Here is a 20689-nt window from a genome sequence, read left to right as displayed (position 1 = left end):
ATCTCAGAAACATACATAAACACTGATTTGCATAATTATAGAGTCACACACGCAAAGAAATATAGAATACATGTACATGAGGGCATATCATAAAACACTCAACCACACAACTTCGCAAGGGATTACCCTTTATCTAATTACACAACATAAATAAACAGATGTTCCAAGAGCTATAACAATACCTTCCAATGATTCACTCTTCTGCATTGACCTGCAGTAGGGACCTAATTTTAACCTCACTTCCTTTTATTCAGGAGACCGTAATTCCCAGCATGTATTACTTAGGAAGATAGCAGCACTGGAAACCCATTCTGGCGCAGAGTGCACAGGCTGCTGCCCTACAGGGAAATGGGGCGGTTTACAGGTGGGCTGGGGAAGAGTCAGAAAACAAACAAAGTTGCAAATGGCAGTCAACGCAGCACTCCCTTAATGTTCATCGTTGCGCAACTTCTATATTCCAAAATACCATAATGCACGTCAGGGCATCTGTTTTTTAAGTTGCCACTCTGATCTATTGCATATGCTATAAATTGCAGCGCCGAATAAGTACCACTATACATACAGGGTTCCCCTGTGTGAATGAGTAGTGCATTTGGATCTGTGCTTGGTGGTTCTTTGGCTAATTTGCATGTTCTCTACAATGCTATTGGTTGGTACTGCCTTCCTGAATTAGAAAGGACCTGATTATAAGTGGCCATCACCTGTGTGCGCGGCTATCACAATTAAATCGATACAATCTTTATTGTTGCTCGTACTTACCAGTTGGCCAAGTTCTTGCCCAACATACTTACATACACAATTATGAGATAACAGCCTTCTCTCCATTGCCTTTCTCAGAAGTGTCTCACGCCTATTCCGAGTGGTTACTACATAAGCAGAGAGGCAAAAGCATATTGTATAAGCAAGTTGGGGCTAGTTCGCCCTAAGTCTTTCTCTGGTCCAACTATCTATTGGACAGCACCAGTAAGTCTTGGCTAAAAACGCAAGCCATTTGACATTGGCCATTGGCCAAATCTCCCTGACAAATAGTCCATTCTGGTTCCTGAGGTCTTCCCTTCCATCATGGTTCCTTAGGCCTTCCCTCCAGTACCTTGTCACTTGCACTTGGAGTTGGTGTTTTTAGTGGTGACTCACCTAGTTTTGGCTTTGCAAGGAACTGCAGGTCCTACATTGTCTCTCCTTATGAGCAAAGACTGCACCAGACGCTGAGAACCTCAGGGAATCTGTCTTCCAGTGATGTAATGAGACATAGTGTTCGGTTTTACAGTGTTTGAGTCCCATGGTTCTGGCCTTCCCTTTAAAGCTAGCGGTCTGGCAGGAGAGGTGCCCGCCTTCAAGGATGATGTCAGATCCCTGCCACCCATGTCAGGTCAATAGTACAGATGTCTCATTCGGCTGCCCGTTGGGCAGAGTCTGTCGGTACTTCTATTCTTTCTCAGAGACAAGCTCTGTTCTCCATCCAGCTCCTACTAGAAGATTCAAACAGATATACACTCAAGACCATACATGACAGCTAATCAGATAAAAACAAAGTAGCGGCCCATCTCCTGCCAAAGTGGTGAAGCGGGCTGGAGGAGGGAGGTGGGGGATGGGGTGGTTCGGGTACAAACAAATAATAAAAAACATTTTTTTACCTGAATGATGCCGATGGTCGCAATGCGTGCTTCCTTTTTCTGTTTCTGGGTACAGACTGCACTGCGGCCAATCCCGATGCTGCATGAAAGCAGCATCAGGATTGGCCTGAGCTCTGCCAACTTGCACTCCCAGGCAGACTGGAAGCCTGTGCCTGCTCAATCCAGCCCCAGCAACACGGCTGCGACTGGAAAGAGCTTCAGTGCGCATGACGATTTGGCAGGCTTGAGACGGCCTGGCAAACCATCATGCGCACTGTAAGAGTGTCCACCACTCCCCCACCAGCAGCGTCACCCCTGGGCCCACCCTCAAGACTCATCAGAGTCCTGGGGGTGGGTCTAGGGAATTGAAATAAAACATGTTTAAAAACATGTTTTATTATCGTTTTATTTGAGGGTGGTGGCCAGGGCGCTCCTCTACTCTAATGAAGGGGCAACTGCTGTAAAAATTGATCCCCAATCATCAGTAACTTCATAGGCCTGGAAGCAGGGATGCGAGGTGGGTGTTGCTGCTGCACCACCAAAATAACCATACTGGAGATAAGAAGCTGAATGAGCAATAACAATACATCATTTGTTTTTATCTTCTCACATGTCATGCACTTCAAAGACGGAGGGTAAACATCAGGCTGTGTCTTTAACAAATAGCTGCTTATTCCTTTAACCCCTTCACTGAGGCGACTATTCCGCCGCAGTGCTAAAGGGGCGGGGCGGCCGTGCGGCGGGCGCATGCTGGTGACGGAACCGCTCCGTCACCATCCGCGGTTGCGCTGTGCTCATGACGGAGCGGTTCCGTCACGGCCCCGCCCGCTCAATGGAACGCTCAGCGCAGGCGCGGAATCCGTGCCGCGCAGGCGTGCCGAGCGGGCCGTGACGGAACCGCTCCGTCATCAGCACAGCGGACCGCGGCTGATGACGGAGTGGTTCCGTCACCAGCAGGGGAGGGGTTAACAAGAGATTGGGGTCAACTATTTCAGACAGCAAAGCAACAAATTAAACAATTTTTGGGGATTTTCGAAGTGTGATGGAAACAAAGATTTTAATTGGATCAAAACAAATCAAGACACTTTACATGGTAAAGCCCACGTGATAAAGATTCGCTGAAATTCCACACATTATCGTTTGTGCTTTATATCATTTTATCAGAAAAACTGTACGTTTGTTTAGATGTAGTGGCTATTTCAATGGAAAGTGTACTGTCTGTAAATGAACGGGCACCACCGCACCGTGCTTTAGTAATATATTTGGGACAGACTGCTCCAAAATGCACCACTAACTACTCACTACACCCTTATCACTCTCATGCTAAATACATTTGCTGCAATTCTTTGTGTGATGTTTTTCACAATCCCTGTGATTTCGGTGATGTAACATGGATGGCAACCCACCCAGTGGCAGCTGGCAGGGAATGGGGTTAGTGAGGCATGGAGGGGGGAAACATAGTATGACTTTGAAAAAACCCTTAGAACCCTTACCTTCTCACGGCCGCCATCTCGCCTCTTCTTCAAGTCCTGGTGAGTCCTGGAAGCAGGAAGCACACAGGCTCCCCCAGGGCTTTAAGTGGGATGAAAAAACTGGGGGGTCTCTCAAAGGGGCGTGGCCAGTGTAATTAGGGGCGTGGCTTTCAATCACTTACGCAAAAAATCTGGGCTTATCATAGTGTGCCGCCCCGACTTGTAATTTGCTGTTTCCGTCATTGCATCCAGATATTTGATACAAGTAACATCATACCTACAATAAGTAAGTAATATTGGCTTTGTCAATGGTTATTACTTGCAGAAGATAAATAAGCTGCAACTATAACTTTTATATAATATTGACAAAGCTTCCAATTAAATCCTTGGTGACCCTCCCACAATGTTGCTGCTTCTGAGTTTCCGAAAGAGAAGAGAAATCCAGAAAGAAAATGACTCTTAAAGGATTTCTCTTCCCCCACAACGCTCCCCTGGCATGACGTCATGCTGTAACTTCTCTACTACTGAGAAGTAGTAAAGTGTGAGCAGCGCACATCCATGTGCCTGGTGCTGTCTCGAAACGGTCTCTATCGGGCTTTGTTTAGAGCCACGGCACTTTTTTTCGGACTGCAGTGACAGCAAACAGCGGTCATTGCAGTCCGGGAAAAAAACGGGCTGCCTCTGTCAGGGATCAAAACAGAGCCCGATAGAGACCCGTTTCGAGGCCCCCAGAAAAAAACTGCCGGTGCTCAGACCCCTTGAGACCCGGCCCACTTAAAGCCCTGGGCTCCCCTATGCCAATCACAACACTGCAATGCAGCATTGTGATTGGTCTGAGTGCTATGGTTCGGCGCTCAGACGGGGGCTGGTAGCCTGTGCATGTTCCCCATCAGGCTTAGAGTGTGCATGAACCACTCCTACCCATGTGACCCCCGCCCCGCCCAAACCCAGCCCTGTAGCTCTGAAAAATAAATTGATAAAAACAATGTTATTATAATTTTGTTTTGCCTTTTTGCTGCTCTGAGAGCAGTAAGGCGATGCTCCTCCGCCTTAGCAGAGGAGCCGCCCCTGAACACCGCCCACTCTGAAAATTGTTCCAGCACCAATGAGAACCCCATCACCTCCTATATCATCCTGCCTTCCTTGAAGATTCATTTTACGCTTCAGCCAAAGCTGTGGCTGGCTTGTGGTCCAGCTAGAATGCTGCCTTCACATGACCCATAGCCACACCTGTAGGGAAGGTGGCCCTTCCCTTGGATGTTTTTTTCCTTTCGTTTTAGGCTTCTGCATTGTGGGAACTACAACATGGAGGAACAGAAGCACTAGAATGGAGTAAGTATTTCAGCAATGCATGGAAAGTTTACTTTCTTCTGGCCACAACTGGCTTGCCTGAAATTATACATTTTGTCATCGAGTCGCGCCTAGGTGAGTTGACAGGTGAACATTAGATGCCAAAGCCTGTTTTTGGCCTCACATTCACTTTTATTAATCAGTGTTACACTAGCTGATGCACCTGAGATACAGGGTGCTTGGTTGTTGGGGGGGGGGGGATCGGGTTAATGAAGATATTACAAGAAATAGAAATCCGCTCTTATATGCTGTATAGCAGATTCATTCCCCATAGTAATCCACAGATCATGCAACCTGGCTGTTGACTTGGCATGTGGTGTGACTGCTTGGCTGGCACACCTGCCTGTGAATGGCAGGTGCTAATTTGTGATGTGCCTGCAGAGTCACTGTGGGAGGGCTTGGCCTTGCGGTGGCAGCTGCTGAGTGTTGCCGCAGTGTCAGGTGATGGCAGTGTTTCAGTCATCATAAAGGGAATCGAGGGAGAGGCTGCCACAGCATGTGCCTGGTGTGAAATACATTTTGGAATATGTCTTTTTTCCTGTGTTTGGGTAGCAGATGCCTCCCCGCTCCATCCATTCAGAGGAAGAAGAAAGAAAACAAGGTTACTCTATGTGGGCATTGAAAAGAGGCTGCATCTATGGGAGCTCGGCTGACAGTCATCGAAAGGAAATGGAGACATGGTGCCAGGGTAAGGGTCTGTGTTGACAGACGGCTAAAGGCGTTAGATCCGCAGTGGCCTGCCAGTTTCATGCTAGCAATGTACTGTACCCTCTGTGGGTGGAAGACGTAGGAGGAGGGACAGCGCCACAAGAAACAACAGGCACACATGCTCTCGAGATCTGTCAATCACTGGAACCTGAGAGGCTTGCGCCATTATGTGTAGATTCATAGAAAGTGACAGCGAAGAAGGACTACCAGGCTCATTACAGCACTCCTGCTGACTGGTTCCAGAACCTTCTGGGGCTGATGGCATCTTATCTTAAGTTAACATAGTGCAAGATATATCCTTGTGCCAGAATGCCTTTTTACACCGACCTGCTCTTTTGTTTTCAAAGGGCTTTTCAAATGTTCATTTATTTCTGTCAGTTTAAAAAAAAAGAACATCTGCCTCAGTTCATATTGGATGAGGTAGCATTGTTTGTTCGATTTTATCGTAAGAGAGATCTTTCATATGAAGAGTCCCATTTTAAGCACATGCAGTAAGGGAACATCTCGTACCATGTATCCTGTGTCCATTCATGCAATAAGACCCCATCCCCTTGTGGGCTAGCCAACACTCAGTTACGTCCCTACTTTAAAGCGTGAGGTTTGTAGAATGAGTTCAGGAAATGAATTTGTACTTGTAAAGCGCACTTATACCCCAACCGGGGTTACCTGGCGCTGTACGCATACCGCTGTGGTACCCTTCCTGGCTTTTCCCTGTGAAATGTCCACTCCTGGGCACCCCCCAGGTGAAGCCAGGCATCCCAGCGCTGTTGGGGCCGTTGTGGAGATTAAGCAAGCTATTGCCCAGAGTTGCAAAGCGGGACCCATGATTAGAATAGGCACCGAGGCAAGAATGATCAGGCCCGAGGAAATTGAGCCCAAGACCCGCTGCCGCAGGAATTGAACCCTGATCCCGGGCCAGATTTCTGCATCAGGGTCTGCCGCTCTAACCATTGAGCCACACTTCTGCACACTCCACACAGGAAGGCCTGGTCGTGGTAATTTCTGGTGTTTTAAAATAAGGCAAAAATGCATTCATCACCAGACCCTACACAATATTTTAGTTAATTTGAGTCTCATTATTTTAAATAACATTGGATTCCCAAAGCAGCGTCAATCCGAACAAACATGTTCATAGTTGACAATGCTCTGTGTATAGTAAAGCATGATAAATTGAACCACCTAACCATGAGCTATGATTCTTTTACCAGTCATTTCAGAGATGCATAGAGTTGTTCTTCGCTAAACAATTACTGCTGGTGCTATACTGGGTGGAGAGTGGGGCAAAAGTCACGCCCTGAGCCTAGAACCTTGTGGAAATAGCTCATGGCCACAGGACCTAGCTCCTAGCTACAAGGCACAGGGATTGGCTCTAACCCATGCTTTGTGCCATGGCCTACTGGGCACTGGTGAGCCTTACTGTGGAGCGGAGGCGGCACCTACCTCGGCGCAACCAAGTCCGGGCGCAGGGTTCCTGTCTCCCGCGCCCGGTCACTTAACGTCCCGGACACCCAGGACACCCTCTCTTTGTCGTCCCCTGCAGGTACCGATACTGGAGCACGAAGGACCGGAAACCCTCGCCAGGAACACCGGAAGTGACGGTGGGTCGACCCCTAGCGACCCGGAAGCGATCGACCCCGACCCCGGAAGTGGACGGCCAGACCAGAATCCGGAAGGTAGAAAAAGCCCCGAGGACGAAGGAGAGGCGTTCGGAGCAACCGACTCGTGGCAGGAGGCAGCGGACAGCGACGGACCCCTGAGAGAGAGAGGAGCAACACTGCGAGACCGAAGCGAGGACGAGGAAGAGGACGTCTGGACGGAGGACTGGTGGCGTCCTCAGGAGGAAGCTGGAGAGCGGCCGCAACTCGGACGAGAGTTGCGGCGGGGCACGTGAGTTCCCGTTACCCTTTCTCCGTGTCCCCTCCTGTATATAGTATATCTGTAAATAGCCTTGTATATAGTCCATAGACTGCACGAGCACAGGGATATTTAGGGATTTCTCACGCGCACTGTACAAAGACCGAGCACTGTCCTGCACCATTCCGCCTTCATCCCTCCCGCCTCTTTCTTGCCTGTTCCATTCCCCCCCTTTACCGTCCCGTCCTCACTGGACTTTCTCAGTACCTTTTCACTCCCCGGTGTAGGTGGTGGGGTGTACTGCTGGAGTACTCAGACTAAAGCCCTACGCTTCTCTCCTTTCTTTTAAGCCTCCAAGGAGCCCCAGTACCGCACCGAGGAGACTACTGGCGGAACAAGGAGAAGCGAATCCTGATCCCCAACATCCTCGCCGAGCCTGGTCCACCGCAGTTACTATCTGCCCACCACCCCTTGGATTCAACACTGCATCCCTCCCTCATTGTGACTTTGTCCTTCAGCTGCAATAAAACACTTGTCATAGCTCACTTTATCCGGCCTCCCCGCCTGTTATTCCGGTCCGCCCGCCACCCAGCTCCACAAGTGGTGTCAGAAGTGGGATATCCCGGAGGCATGGAGGCCGCGGTCAAGCAACTGGCGCAAAGCCAGGAAGAATTGGGAAAAATGATGGAGAGGTTCCTCAAGACGGCAGAAGACGATCGGGGCCAACTACATGACGTGCTGAAGGGACAGGGAAGCGCACAGGATCAAGCCCTCGAGAAGCTCACTACAGTCATGGGGCTTCAACGACCAGCCACCTCCCTGCCCTCAGTCGTTCTACAGAAGTATGTCCCCGGAGAGGACCCCGACTACTTCTTCACGAACTTTGAGCGCCTAGCCCAGGCGGCGGCCTGGCCCGCTGATCGGTGGGGCCACTACCTGGGTCCCCTGTTGACGGGTGAGCTGCAAGCTGCCTACCAGCAAGCCAACATCCAGGGACAAACCCCCTATGCCGACATCAAGACCTGCATCCTGGAACGGCTAGGAATAGACGACGAGACCTATAGGGTGAGGCTGCGCCAGGCCAGGGAAGGGCCCCAAGAAACGCCTAGGGCCTTGTCCTTCCGTATACAGGATCTGGCCAACCGGTGGCTGAAACCTGCTACGGCCACCAAGGAGGACATTCTGGCCAAAATATATTTGGAACAGTATTTGGCTTCCCTGCATCCTGCCACCCAAAAGTGGGTGCGTCAGCATGCTCGCCTAACGCTTGACAGCGCTGTAGAGATTGCCAGCGCCTACAGCCGAGCGCAGGAAACTCAGCGACCAAAGGAGGAACACCCGTCCCGCATAACTCCAGGAAGCCATCCCCGGGTCCCTCGACCCCCTCAGGTGGTCAGGAAACCCGACCCCGCTCCCCTGATGCCATACCCTATCCTGCCTCGACCCCACCCACCGGGCCCTCAATGTTACCACTGTGGTGGGTTCGGGCATATTGCTCGCGTCTGCCCCCAAAAGGAGGAACCCATGGACATAGGGTTGGCGCGAAACTATGCCTGTCTCACCGCGGACACCACCCCTCCTCCTTTTCGGTGCCCGGTGCGGATAGACGGACACGGAATGATGGCCCTGGCCGACACGGGATGCCGACAAAGCGTTATAAGACCCCAGGAGTTGCCCTGTCCTGTCAGGCCAATGACAGGCAACGTGGCTATTACGTGTGTGCATGGCGACACTAAGAGCTATCCAACCACCCAGGTCCATGTGCAACACCCCACCGACGCGGGCAGTCTGCTAACGGTGGGCCTGATCCCTAATCTCCCGGAGCAAGCGATATTGGGCAGCGACTATAGCGGTCTTCCTCGTCTACTCCAAGACACCACCGATTCCCTGAGGAACTGGTGGGCCGAGGCCCCTTTCTCCCATGAACTTGCTCCTGTGAATCCGGTGACCAGACCTCCCAAGACCCGAAGACAGAAGAAAAAAGAAAAGAGAGAGTACGCGATGGCCTTTCCTGCTCAAATAGACGTCCATCCCTGGGAAACCGACCGGGAATTCCGCGCCACACAACAGGAAGACCCGGTGTTGCAGGAAGCCTGGGCCCATGCTCTGGACGCCGAGGACCCCCTACATGTAGGTCCTTATTTCTTCCGAAAAAACGGGCTCCTCTACAGGAAAGGGGGACCCCAACAACCAACCCAGCTGGTTATCCCCGGGTTATTCCGCGACAAAGTGCTGTTCCTGGCCCATAGCCACTTGCTGGGAGGTCATTTCAGCGATGAGAAAACCGGACGCACGATCCTTGATAAGTTTTATTGGCCCGGGGTTCACGGACAGATCAAACAGTATTGCCGGGAATGTCCAGTATGTCAACGAAATAGCCGCTACCGTCCCCCCAGGGTTCCTTTGCAGCCTCTCCCCCTTATCGACGTCCCTTTCACCAGAGTAGGCATGGACATTATCGGACCATTGTTGCCCTCCCGAACCGGTTGTCGGTATGCTCTTGTGTTGGTAGATTATGCCACCCGCTTCCCTGAAGCGATACCCCTACGTCATCCCACCACACAAACCATATCCAAGGCCCTCATATCCATCTTCTCGAGGGTGGGTTTTCCCCGCGAGATACTCACCGATCAAGGGACGCCCTTCGTATCCTCCCTTATGCGCCAGGTCTGCTCCCACCTAGGCATCAAGCAGATAAGGACCTCGGCCTACCACCCCCAGACCGATGGGTTGGTAGAGCGCTACAACGCCACCCTCAAAACGACATTGAAGAAACTCCTAGGCCTCGAAAGCAAAAGGTGGGAGGAGATGCTTCCCCTGGCGCTGTTTGCCATCAGGTGCAAGCCACAAAGCAGTACTGGTTACTCTCCTTATGAGTTGTTGTATGGCCGAGCCCCACGGACACTTCTGGATATGGCTAGGGAAGCATGGGAAGCCAAACCCGACAGAACCCGACCCCTGCCGGAATACGTGGATAATCTAAAGACCCACCTTGAACAGATCAGGGTCATCGTGAGGCAGAACCTAGTGGCCGCCCAAAACACCCAGAAACACCAATATGATAAAGGAACTAAGGCTCGGAAATTCAACCCAGGGGATCTAGTGTTGTTGTTGCTTCCTTCTTCCGACCATAAGCTGCTAGGGCAGTGGCAAGGCCCCTTCCCGGTGCTAAGAGCCGTGACCCCTGTAACTTACGAAATAGAAACCGAACCCACCAGAGGAATAACCCAAATCTATCACGTGAACCTCCTAAAGAAGTGGGAGGGACCCTGTCCAGTACTATCTAGCGTAACAAACCCCCCCTTCGAAACATGCATAGATCCTGACCTTCCCGAACAGCATAAACGAGACCTCAGGCGGGCCTTGTTCTCCGTACAACCCGTATTTTCCTCCCTACCCGGACACTCCACGGTAGTGGAACATGCCATCCACACAGAACCAGGAAAAATAGTAAGACAAAGACCTTACCGCATTCCCGAAGCACGTAGAGCCACCATTCAAGAGGAAACGAACCAAATGCTGAAAATGGGCATCATAGAACCCTCCAATAGCAGCTGGAACTCCCCGATAGTTTTAGTCCCCAAGCCAGACGGATCTACAAGATTCTGTATCGACTTTAGGGAGGTGAACAAAATATCGGCCTTCGACACCTACCCCCTACCCCGCGTAGATGAAATGGTGGAACGAATAGGCAAGGCCAAGTATATAAGTACCCTGGATCTTTGCAAGGGGTACTGGCAGATCCCCCTCAAAGCAGCCGACAAACCCAAGACCGCCTTCTCCACGCCTGAGGGCCTATTTCAGTTTAAAGTGATGCCCTTCGGACTTCACGGAGCCCCGGCTACTTTTCAAAGGGCCATGAACCTGGTGCTACAACCACATACCAAGTACGCCGGGGCCTACCTTGACGATATCGTTATATATAGCGATAATTGGGAACAGCATCTACGCCACCTAAGCGCCGTTGTCACCTCACTAGGGAACAATGGTTTTACCATCAACCCCTCCAAGACCACCTTAGCGGCCCAGAGTGTGAAATACCTGGGCTACCTGTTAGGGGAAGGGCTCATCCGGCCTCAGGACAATAAGATCAAGGCCATCCAGGCCATCCCTTTTCCCCGAACCCGGAAGGAACTCCGAGCCTTTCTAGGATTATTGGGGTACTATAGGAGGTTTATCCCATGTTTCTCCCAAACAGCGGCCCCTTTAACCGACCTGTTAAAGAAAACCACGAACACAGAAGCACTACTCCAACATCCCCCAACCCTGGTGGTCCACGCCTTTTAGCGTCTGAAACAATCCCTGGTAACCGAACCTGTGTTAGTCAGTCCAGACTATACACGAACATTCATACTGCAAACAGACGCCTCTGATCAGGGCTTAGGGGCGGTACTCTCCCAGAGGGATAACACAGGGGTCGAACGGCCTATCCTCTACCTCAGCCGGAAACTATTTCCCCGGGAAGTGAACTACGCTGTGGTAGAGAAAGAGGCCCTAGCCATCAAATGGGCAGTGGACAGCCTTCGGTACTATTTGGAGGGGAGGGAATTCGAACTCTACACAGATCATGCCCCTCTAGAATGGATGGCCCGCAATAGGGGCCACAATGACCGAGTACTCCGGTGGTTCCTCTCCCTACAGCCCTTTCGGTTCAAAACGCTACACAGGAAAGGACTGCAACAGGGCAACGCTGATTATTTGTCCCGATACCCACCTCCCAGGTCCCCTACAAGAAAGACAGCTAGGGAAAGGGGATGTGGAGCGGAGGCGGCACCTACCTCGGCGCAACCAAGTCCGGGCGCAGGGGTCCTGTCTCCCGCGCCCGGTCACTTAACGTCCCGGACACCCAGGACACCCTCTCTTTGTCGTCCCCTGCAAGTACCGATACTGGAGCACGAAGGACCGGAAACCCTCGCCAGGAACACCGGAAGTGACGGTGGGTCGACCCCTAGCGACCCGGAAGCGATCGACCCCGACCCCGGAAGTGGACGGCCAGACCAGAATCCGGAAGGTAGAAAAAGCCCCGAGGACGAAGGAGAGGCGTTCGGAGCAACCGACTCGTGGCAGGAGGCAGCGGACAGCGACGGACCCCTGAGAGAGAGAGGAGCAACACTGCGAGACCGAAGCGAGGACGAGGAAGAGGACGTCTGGACGGAGGACTGGTGGCGTCCTCAGGAGGAAGCTGGAGAGCGGCCGCAACTCGGACGAGAGTTGCGGCGGGGCACGTGAGTACCCGTTACCCTTTCTCCGTGTCCCCTCCTGTATATAGTATATCTGTAAATAGCCTTGTATATAGTCCATAGACTGCACGAGCACAGGGATATTTAGGGATTTCTCACGCGCACTGTACAAAGACCGAGCACTGTCCTGCACCATTCCGCCTTCATCCCTCCCGCCTCTTTCTTGCCTGTTCCATTCCCCCCCTTTACCATCCCGTCCTCACTGGACTTTCTCAGTACCTTTTCACTCCCCGGTGTAGGTGGTGGGGTGTACTGCTGGAGTACTCAGACTAAAGCCCTACGCTTCTCTCCTTTCTTTTAAGCCTCCAAGGAGCCCCAGTACCGCACCGAGGAGACTACTGGCGGAACAAGGAGAAGCGAATCCTGATCCCCAACATCCTCGCCGAGCCTGGTCCACCGCAGTTACTATCTGCCCACCACCCCTTGGATTCAACACTGCATCCCTCCCTCATTGTGACTTTGTCCTTCAGCTGCAATAAAACACTTGTCATAGCTCACTTTATCCGGCCTCCCCGCCTGTTATTCCGGTCCGCCCGCCACCCAGCTCCACACTTACCCAGTGTTTTCTTGTGGCCAGCTTGACGGGTTCAGCATATTACTGAAAGCCATACACCTTGCTCAGAGCCCCATGGTGACAGCCAAAGGCGATTTCATTTGTGCTCTGTGGACAGGGAATTAGGCAGAATTGGTGGCCATATGCCATACCCTGTACCAAAGCCAGAGCATACACTGTAGGCTCTAGGGGTGCAGTCACTGAGTGTAGGTCATGGTTGCCATATCCTGGAAATAGAAACCACGGTTTATGACACTATACTTTGCCTGAGACCTGGCTGAAGGTCCCTTCTTGCACCCAATGTTTGAAGTGCATGGCTTTAGCTCTGGGGGCAGCGGTACAGTGCATGGACAAAGTTTATACCCTGAGCCCAGAGTCTAATGCTTGTAGTAAAAGCAGTGCTTAATTTAAGCCAGTGGTTTCCGATACTCTGCAACGGCACTTGCTCATTAACATTGGCACATTTCATGAGCACCAGTGACACATTAATTTACTGGGAGATTAATTGATTTGCCCAGAACCACAGGATGTTGAACCAACGTTGAGACAAGGAGCTGGCTCCCCAACTCTGAATTAGACAGCTCTTGCCATTATGCCACATCCTCTCCCCGCTTTCATGTTTATTAGTCATTTCTGGTTTAGGCTGCACTAACAGGAGAAGTGAGCTGGTGCAAGCTGCCTCCTGACGAGAGTCCCGGCACTTACTTTTTACGAATTAACCACCGAGTAAAAGACCACGCCAGAAGGCTGTGTAGCAGGGGCGTAACGCAGGGTCTAGCAGCCGTTGTAGCATGGAGGGCCCCTATGTGTTCAGGGGCCCCATTGCCTTTCAGGGGAGCACCATTCAGCCCAAGATCAATGAATATACGTGAGAAATGCAGGACTCGGCGGTCCCTCTTCACATTCTGAAGGGGAACCATCATTTTGCGCTACAACGCTGCTCAGGGGGTTGGGTACTGGACTCATGGCCTGGCCACTGGAAACATGCTACAGTCTGAGCCATTAGTAAGTTTGAACAGAGGCCTAGTTATACAATAACAAATCACCCAATTAGAAATCACTGAAAACAGTTTTTAAAAAGAGATTACGGGGCATATTACCAACGATAAGCGATATTTATCGCTAACTAGGCTTAGCAACGATTTTTTTTATCGCTAAGCATCGCCGGAAATTATCGCTGAGATAACGTGCTATTAGCTACGTTTATCTCCAAAGCAATAATTTTTCAGGCAATAGCGTGAATATCGCTGAGAATACAGTGATATTCACGCATTAGCGACGAAATGCTCTTAGCCATGTTATCCACCTCCCATTGGATAACATGGCTAAGAACTGGTCTGGGCAGGTGTTAGTTTTTGGCGATATTCGCGCTTAGCGCAAATATTGCCATCGCTAAGCCTGCCTTGCTAATAGGCGTTAGCGCCGTTACCGACTGCTTTCAGTCGCTAACGGGTTGGGAACACCCACTTTGCATGTCATTAGCGATAATTATCGCTAACATGCAAAGCGGGCCCCAAACTGCTCGCTATCGCCTCAAAGCTGTCGCTAACATCAGTTAGCGACAGCTTGCTAATTGGGCGATAGTATTATCGCCGCTTAGCGGCCGAAAACTGCAGCTAAAGCGGTGAAAATAGCATATCGCCAGCATTGATAATATGCCCCTATGTTTCTTAGTCATATTTCAAAATATAGTTGTAAAAATTCTCACGGAAAAACTTCAGTTGAAGGAATTCCGGGGCATATTACCAACGATTAGCGATATTTATCGCTAACTAGGCTTAGCAACGATTTTTTATCGCTAAGCATCGCCGGAAATTATCGCTGAGATAACGTGCTATTAGCTACGTTTATCTCCAAAGCAATAATTTTTCTGGCGATAGCATGAATATCGCTGAAAATACAGCGATATTCACAAATTAGCGACTAAATGCTCTTAGCCATGTTATCCACCTCCCATTGGATAACCTAGCTAAGAACTTGTCTGGGCAGGTGTTAGTTTTTGGCGATATTCGCGCTTAGCGCAAATATTGCCATCGCGAAGCCTGCCTTGCTAATAGGCGTTAGCGATGTTAGCGATTGCTTTCAGTCTCTAACGGGTTGGGAACGCCCACTTTGCATGTCATTAGCGATAATTATCGCTAACATGCAAAGCGTCCCCAAACTGCTCGCTATCGCCTCAAAGCTGTCGCTAACATCAGTTAGCAACAGCTTGCTAATTGGGCGATAGTATTATCGTCGCTTAGCGGCCGAAAACGGCAGCTAAAGCGGCAAAAATAGCATATCGCCAGCATTGATAATAAGCCCCTCCATTTGTTATACTTCAAAACCTAAACACCCTTGACATTCGTAATTTCCGTTTATTCAGTCTATCTCAAATACGTTGAGTGTTGCTAATTTCCTCACACATGATGTGATACATATCAAAGATTATTTTACTGCTGACATCCAAGCATTTCTTCTGAATGCACAGTCTTTAATCAAACATTATTTTTCTATCTGCATGCCTCGCCTAATATTGGTTGTTGAAACCTGGCTACATGCTGCGGCTGATCCAGATATTGCCAATGCTGCCTCTAAAGATTACTCCATATTAAATCTGGAACGCCCGTAGATCCTTGTCTACCTCACCCACTTATCCTGGCCTTTGGACAATATTTCGCCAGCAGTTTCTGCTCTCTGCAACCAGTTTTTTTGCAACAGATCCCTGTAAACTATCCAAATTCATGCCCATCTTGCTGCTCCCTTTAGCAGCCAAAGTGATTGAAAATGTGGTAAAGTCATAATTGTCTCAGTATGTTTTGTTAGGCCCCTTACAGCCTGGGTTCAAACCAAGCTACCGCACTGAATCCGCCTTGCTCGCAGTATCATATGATCTTAGAACAATTCTGGACAAGGAAGCTCTGCCACCCTGCTCTTTCTGGAACTTTAAGAGGCCTTCAAGTCTGTCGCTCTTGATGTGCTACTCAATAGACTTCCGGATATTGGATTACGAAGCAAAGCCTGGAAATTGATTAAATCCTTTCTGTCCAAAAGAGAATAAACAATCAGTCTTCCTCCTTTTCAGTCCAAACTAGTCTCCTTAAACTGCGGGATTCCACAAGGCTCTTCCTCTGAGCCCTATGCTATTTAATGTTTACGTGCCATCCTTGTCAGACGGAGGTAGGTCTTTTGGATTCAATCTGATATCTTATGCACATTTTGTCTCATTAACTAACTGTGGAAAACATTGTCAAATTTAAATAACTGTATGACACCAGTTGTCCAACTGATGAAAGACAACTGTCTGAAACTGAATGGATAGCAGTCCAAGATCTTAGGCTTTGGTAAGCTCTTGTGGACTTGGTTTCCAGTTTCTTGGGCAGAAGAAATTGACTCCAAGTCCCTCCCCCATGGTAAGAAATTGACTACAAGCCTCCCCACCAACTAAATCAGCAAGGAACCTCGGAGTGAGTTTTAATGGCGCTTTGTCTTTCTCAGGTCAGATCAAGGATATTGTACCCACACACACAGCTCACACACTGGGTGAGGCGCTCAGAGTTTTCCATGATTCAATATGCTGTTGTACTATTGTTCAACATCGTTGTCTTAAAGTTTGGCTGATTGCCGATGTCTCTGTGTGCCTTTATGCTCTGTACCATCTATTGGAGCTATTTGTTAAAGCCAATAAAAGCTGTAAAAAATAAAAAAGAATGTTGCTCCAGTTTGTTTTGCCTTGCTTAAATCTCTCCGCAATATCTTTCCTTTCCTACCTAAAGTAGCATATAAAACAGAGGCCCAATCTCTGCAATCCTGGAGGCTGGATTAGGCTAACTCCCTCTATTAGAGCCTCAACGCTTATAATGTAAGAGCTCTGGTTACCCAATGTGACAATTTTGTCTTCATTTGCTAGGCAGGCAGAGTCTTCACTCAGCCTTGCTCCATCTCTAAAGGTCCCTAGGATTACAAGAGCTAGAATGCGAGGAAGAGCTTTCCTCTATGACACGATCAAGCTTTGTAATACAACTCCTCTCAGCCTCAGGTAACTACACCACTCACTACCTCTTCAGGATTTTTATAAAAAAATGACTGATTGGATGTGTAATCTACATGCTGCCTACAATTATTTAGAATCCTCAGCAACCTAGTAGTAGCTGTATGCCCTAGATTCTTATTTAGTTCATTGATTCATCATGTATCACATCATCATTGATTGGCTAGAGGACACCCTTGAACTGGGTCACCTTTGCCAAAGCCCAGTGACCTTGGAGCACAGAGCCTGGCCAGATAAGGCCATACGACTAATATACCTTCCTCCAGGACCAACGGGCTAGTCCTTTGGTTAAGGCTAGGTACATGGCCTGGCCTCTGCCTGGGCCTTCTCCACTTCCTGTGGAGCTTAGTGAGCATGGCTGCCGGCTATCCCCAGGGAATCATGGGCAAAGGACATGGCTTCTGGCAAGGCCCTGCACTCATTGCATTCTGCGCATATCCTGCTAAGTACAGCCACTGGCTTAGGCCTTCAACATCTTTATGTTCTTGTAAAGGATGAATACAGAGACAAGGCTTTTTTTGCCTTACTAGTTAATGGGTTTATGAAAATGCTAGCATGTATAACTTCAGTAATGTTAATGGTGATATGAAGGTAGATGTTACCTTACGTGATGGTAGAAACTGGTCAGGTGTCTATTGGGTCTTGGAGTTTTGTACTTTCAAATAGTGAATGTTGTGCTGTATTGACTGGAATGTATCACCTGAAGAAACCCTTTGTTGTGATTAAAATGTATTTAATATCCACATCTCCAGTCTTTGACAGTTTAGGAGTCATCTTCCCTCGTCATATCTCTTCATTTTGTAATTACATTTCTGTCCTGGGACTGGAATCCTGTTAGCCTTTTACATTCATGTAAGTTATTTAAAATTCAGTCTGGAGTCTCTAATGTCAGTTTTTGCTTACACCTTATTTTGGTGTTAACCTATTTCCAGACTCTCAAGCAAACTTCTTGTGGGTGGCAGGAGTTAAGATAAAATTCCAAAACAAAGTTAAAAGGTAATGTAGAGAACTAGCTTGGTTTGCCCTGTTCCCATCATGCACTGGGACAGGAACAGACTAATTTGCATGTAGCCAGGTTCTGAGCTGGGATGGTGCAGTGAGCTAAAAAACGGTGATGGATCAAGCCCTGATCTCTTGACTGGGTAGGAGTATTCTGCATCATTCAGAAACTCTGTCCATCACCTTTTCCAAAATTGATTTTATCAACACTAAGTGTGGGAGGGTATACTCAGACGTGAGTCCCTAGCTCATTGCACCATCAGGATTCAAGCAAGCCGGGCCGACGACGGCTGAAATGCCAGAAACCGGTCCCCGGAAGCTTGTCTCCTTCCCAGTATAAGAATTGGCTTGGTAGTTTGGTTTGCCCTGTTCCCATCATGCACTGGGACAGGAACAGACTACTTTGCATGTAGCCAGGTTCTGAGCTGGGATGGTGCAGTGAGCTAAAAAACAGTGATGGATTAAGCCCTGATCTCTTGACTGGGTAGGAGTATTCTGCATCATTCAGAAACTCTGTCCATCACCTTTTCCAAAATTGATTTTATCCACACTAAGTGTGGGAGGGTATACTCAGACGTGAGTCCCTAGCTCATTGCACCATCAGGATTCAAGCAAGCCGGGCCGACGACGGCTGAAATGCCAGAAACCGGTCCCCGGAAGCTTGTCTCCTTCCCAATATAAGAATTGGCTTGGTAGTTTGGTTTGCCCTGTTCCCATCATGCACTGGGACAGGAACAGACTAATTTGCATGTAGCCAGGTTCTGAGCTGGGATGGTGCAGTGAGCTAAAAAACGGTGATGGATCAAGCCCTGATCTCTTGACTGGGTAGGAGTATTCTGCATCATTCAGAAACTCTGTCCATCACCTTTTCCAAAATTGAGAACCAGCTGATAGAAATTGTCCAAAAAGAGAGTTTTAACCAGTACAAAATATGTGATTGTGCAAGTATTGTTTAAATGTGTTGGTCCTGCTGTGTCTAGAGTATTGAGTCCAGCTCGAGAGGCCAGATCTAATGAAGAATGAAGATAGTTTAAATGTGGTCCAAAGGAGAGATACTACAGTTGAACAAAATTTGCAGGAGAGCTTGTATGATGACTTGTATGTAGTGTCTAAAGTGCTGGAAGTTGGGAGATAAGAGAAGAGATGAGAAAAGTTATTGGAAGGCGTGAGTAAGATTTTGTGTGAGACTATAAGGATGTTAAAGGAAACAGAGAAATGTAGATTACATTAAGTCAACGGTGTTACCACTGGGACAAAATGTAAAGACAGTAGGAGCCTACTGGTCTTTATTTTGTATAAGTGTTATCACTCAAGCTACTCAAAGTAAAGAATCAAGGGTATGAATCTAACATGTTTCTTCACCACTGAAGACACTGGGCCACATGCATCAATCTAGGATTTTGCATTTCCTAAATAGCGAAAATTAAGAAATCGCTATTTAGGAATTGCAAAATCCTACGCATCAAGAAATCCTAAAATTTTTCAGGATTTCTTAAATTTCGGAATTTGCGATTCCTTAATTGCGAATCGCAATTAAGGAATGGCATTACATTGATTCCTATGGGCCTAGAGGCCCATAGGAATCAATGCCGTTTTGCATTTCTTTTTTTAGGAAATCGCAATTTGTTGATCCATTGCAAGGGTGCAGAGGGGGGTCCAAAGGACCCCCCCCCTGTAACCCTGAAATGTATCTTAAAGGGCATGTTTCACACACACATGTCCTAAGGACATGTGTGTCTGTAACATGACACTTTTCAAAATGCATTTTTGTGCTTTTTGAAACAATTTCGCAAATTAACACGAGGGTCAACCTCGTGTTAATTTGCACTTCCTATTTCAAAATTCGCTTTTTTAAAAAAAAATGATGCATTGCATTTAAGGAATCGCACAAATGCGATTCCTTAAATGCATTCTCATTTTTAGGAAATGCAAAAAAAACCCGATTTTTGAAAAAATTTTTCATGCATCCCAAAAACGTATTTAGGAAGCGCAAACGGCTGAATTTACCGATTCGCACCGTTTGCACTTCCTAAATAGGTTGATGCATGTGCCCCACTGTCCTTCTGTGGCATCTTGTGGCATCTACTCAATCCACTGACAACACGGAAAGGAAACCCGCTGTGACACATTTCTCACATATGTAAATGTGCAGGTATTTATAAAGCGCAAATCACCAACCGGTCTCTAAGCGCTTGCTTAGGGAACCCGTCCTGGTATTACCCTGTGAGATAACCCCAGCAGGGTATCGGCAAGGTGAAAGCCAGGCATCCCGCCACGAAGGGCCATTGTGGATATTAAGCAAGCTATTGCCCAGAGTCGCAGAATGTGAACCCGTGAATCGAGTAGGCACCGGAGCGAGAATTGTCGAGTCCATGGACATTTTAGGACTAAAGATCCCGCTGAGCAGGGAATTGAACCCTGGTCCCGGGCAGACCTCTGCTTCCAGGTCTGCCTCCTCTAACCAGTGAGCCACACTTCTCCAATATCTAACTAAATTCCATTAATGTATTGCAGCCTTTATGCAACCTTTGTTCAACACTACGGACCTGTGCCCAGTGGCAGTGCAGTCTGGCCAAAACAGAAATTCCAAATGGGCATTTTCTGAGTTTCACCAAACATGTTCTTTCTCATGTAATGAATAAATACATTGAACCCTTCTCCAAATGATACAATAGGGTATGTTTTATGGCAAAGCAAAATAAATAAAAAAGCTAAAAAGAATAAAAGAAACAAAAAGAAAAGAAAAAAGAAATAAAGAAATGAAATAAATGTAATCAACTATAAGACCCGTTATCCTCAGTATTTCTAAGAATATATATTATATACTTTTCTCAAATAATCATTTTCTAGCTAACAAATTGTTGACTATA

At 48.4% G+C, this 20689-nt stretch overlaps 1 long non-coding RNA gene across 1 annotated transcript in view; it reads right to left on the bottom strand.

Moving 5' to 3' along the window:
• Nucleotides 1-206: 206 nt before the first annotated feature.
• Nucleotides 207-20689, bottom strand: part of LOC147677986 (uncharacterized) — a 208220-nt gene continuing 187737 nt past the window's right edge. The window contains exon 4 of the long non-coding RNA XR_015302472.1: nucleotides 207-369. This is a non-coding gene — a long non-coding RNA (uncharacterized LOC147677986). The remainder of the gene's footprint in view (nucleotides 370-20689) is intronic.

The sequence above is a fragment of the Lissotriton vulgaris genome, chromosome 12 (genome assembly GCF_964263255.1).
Source record: "Lissotriton vulgaris chromosome 12, aLisVul1.2, whole genome shotgun sequence".
NCBI classification, from domain to species: Eukaryota; Metazoa; Chordata; class Amphibia; order Caudata; family Salamandridae; genus Lissotriton; species Lissotriton vulgaris.
This window is presented reverse-complemented; position numbering and strand designations above follow the sequence as displayed.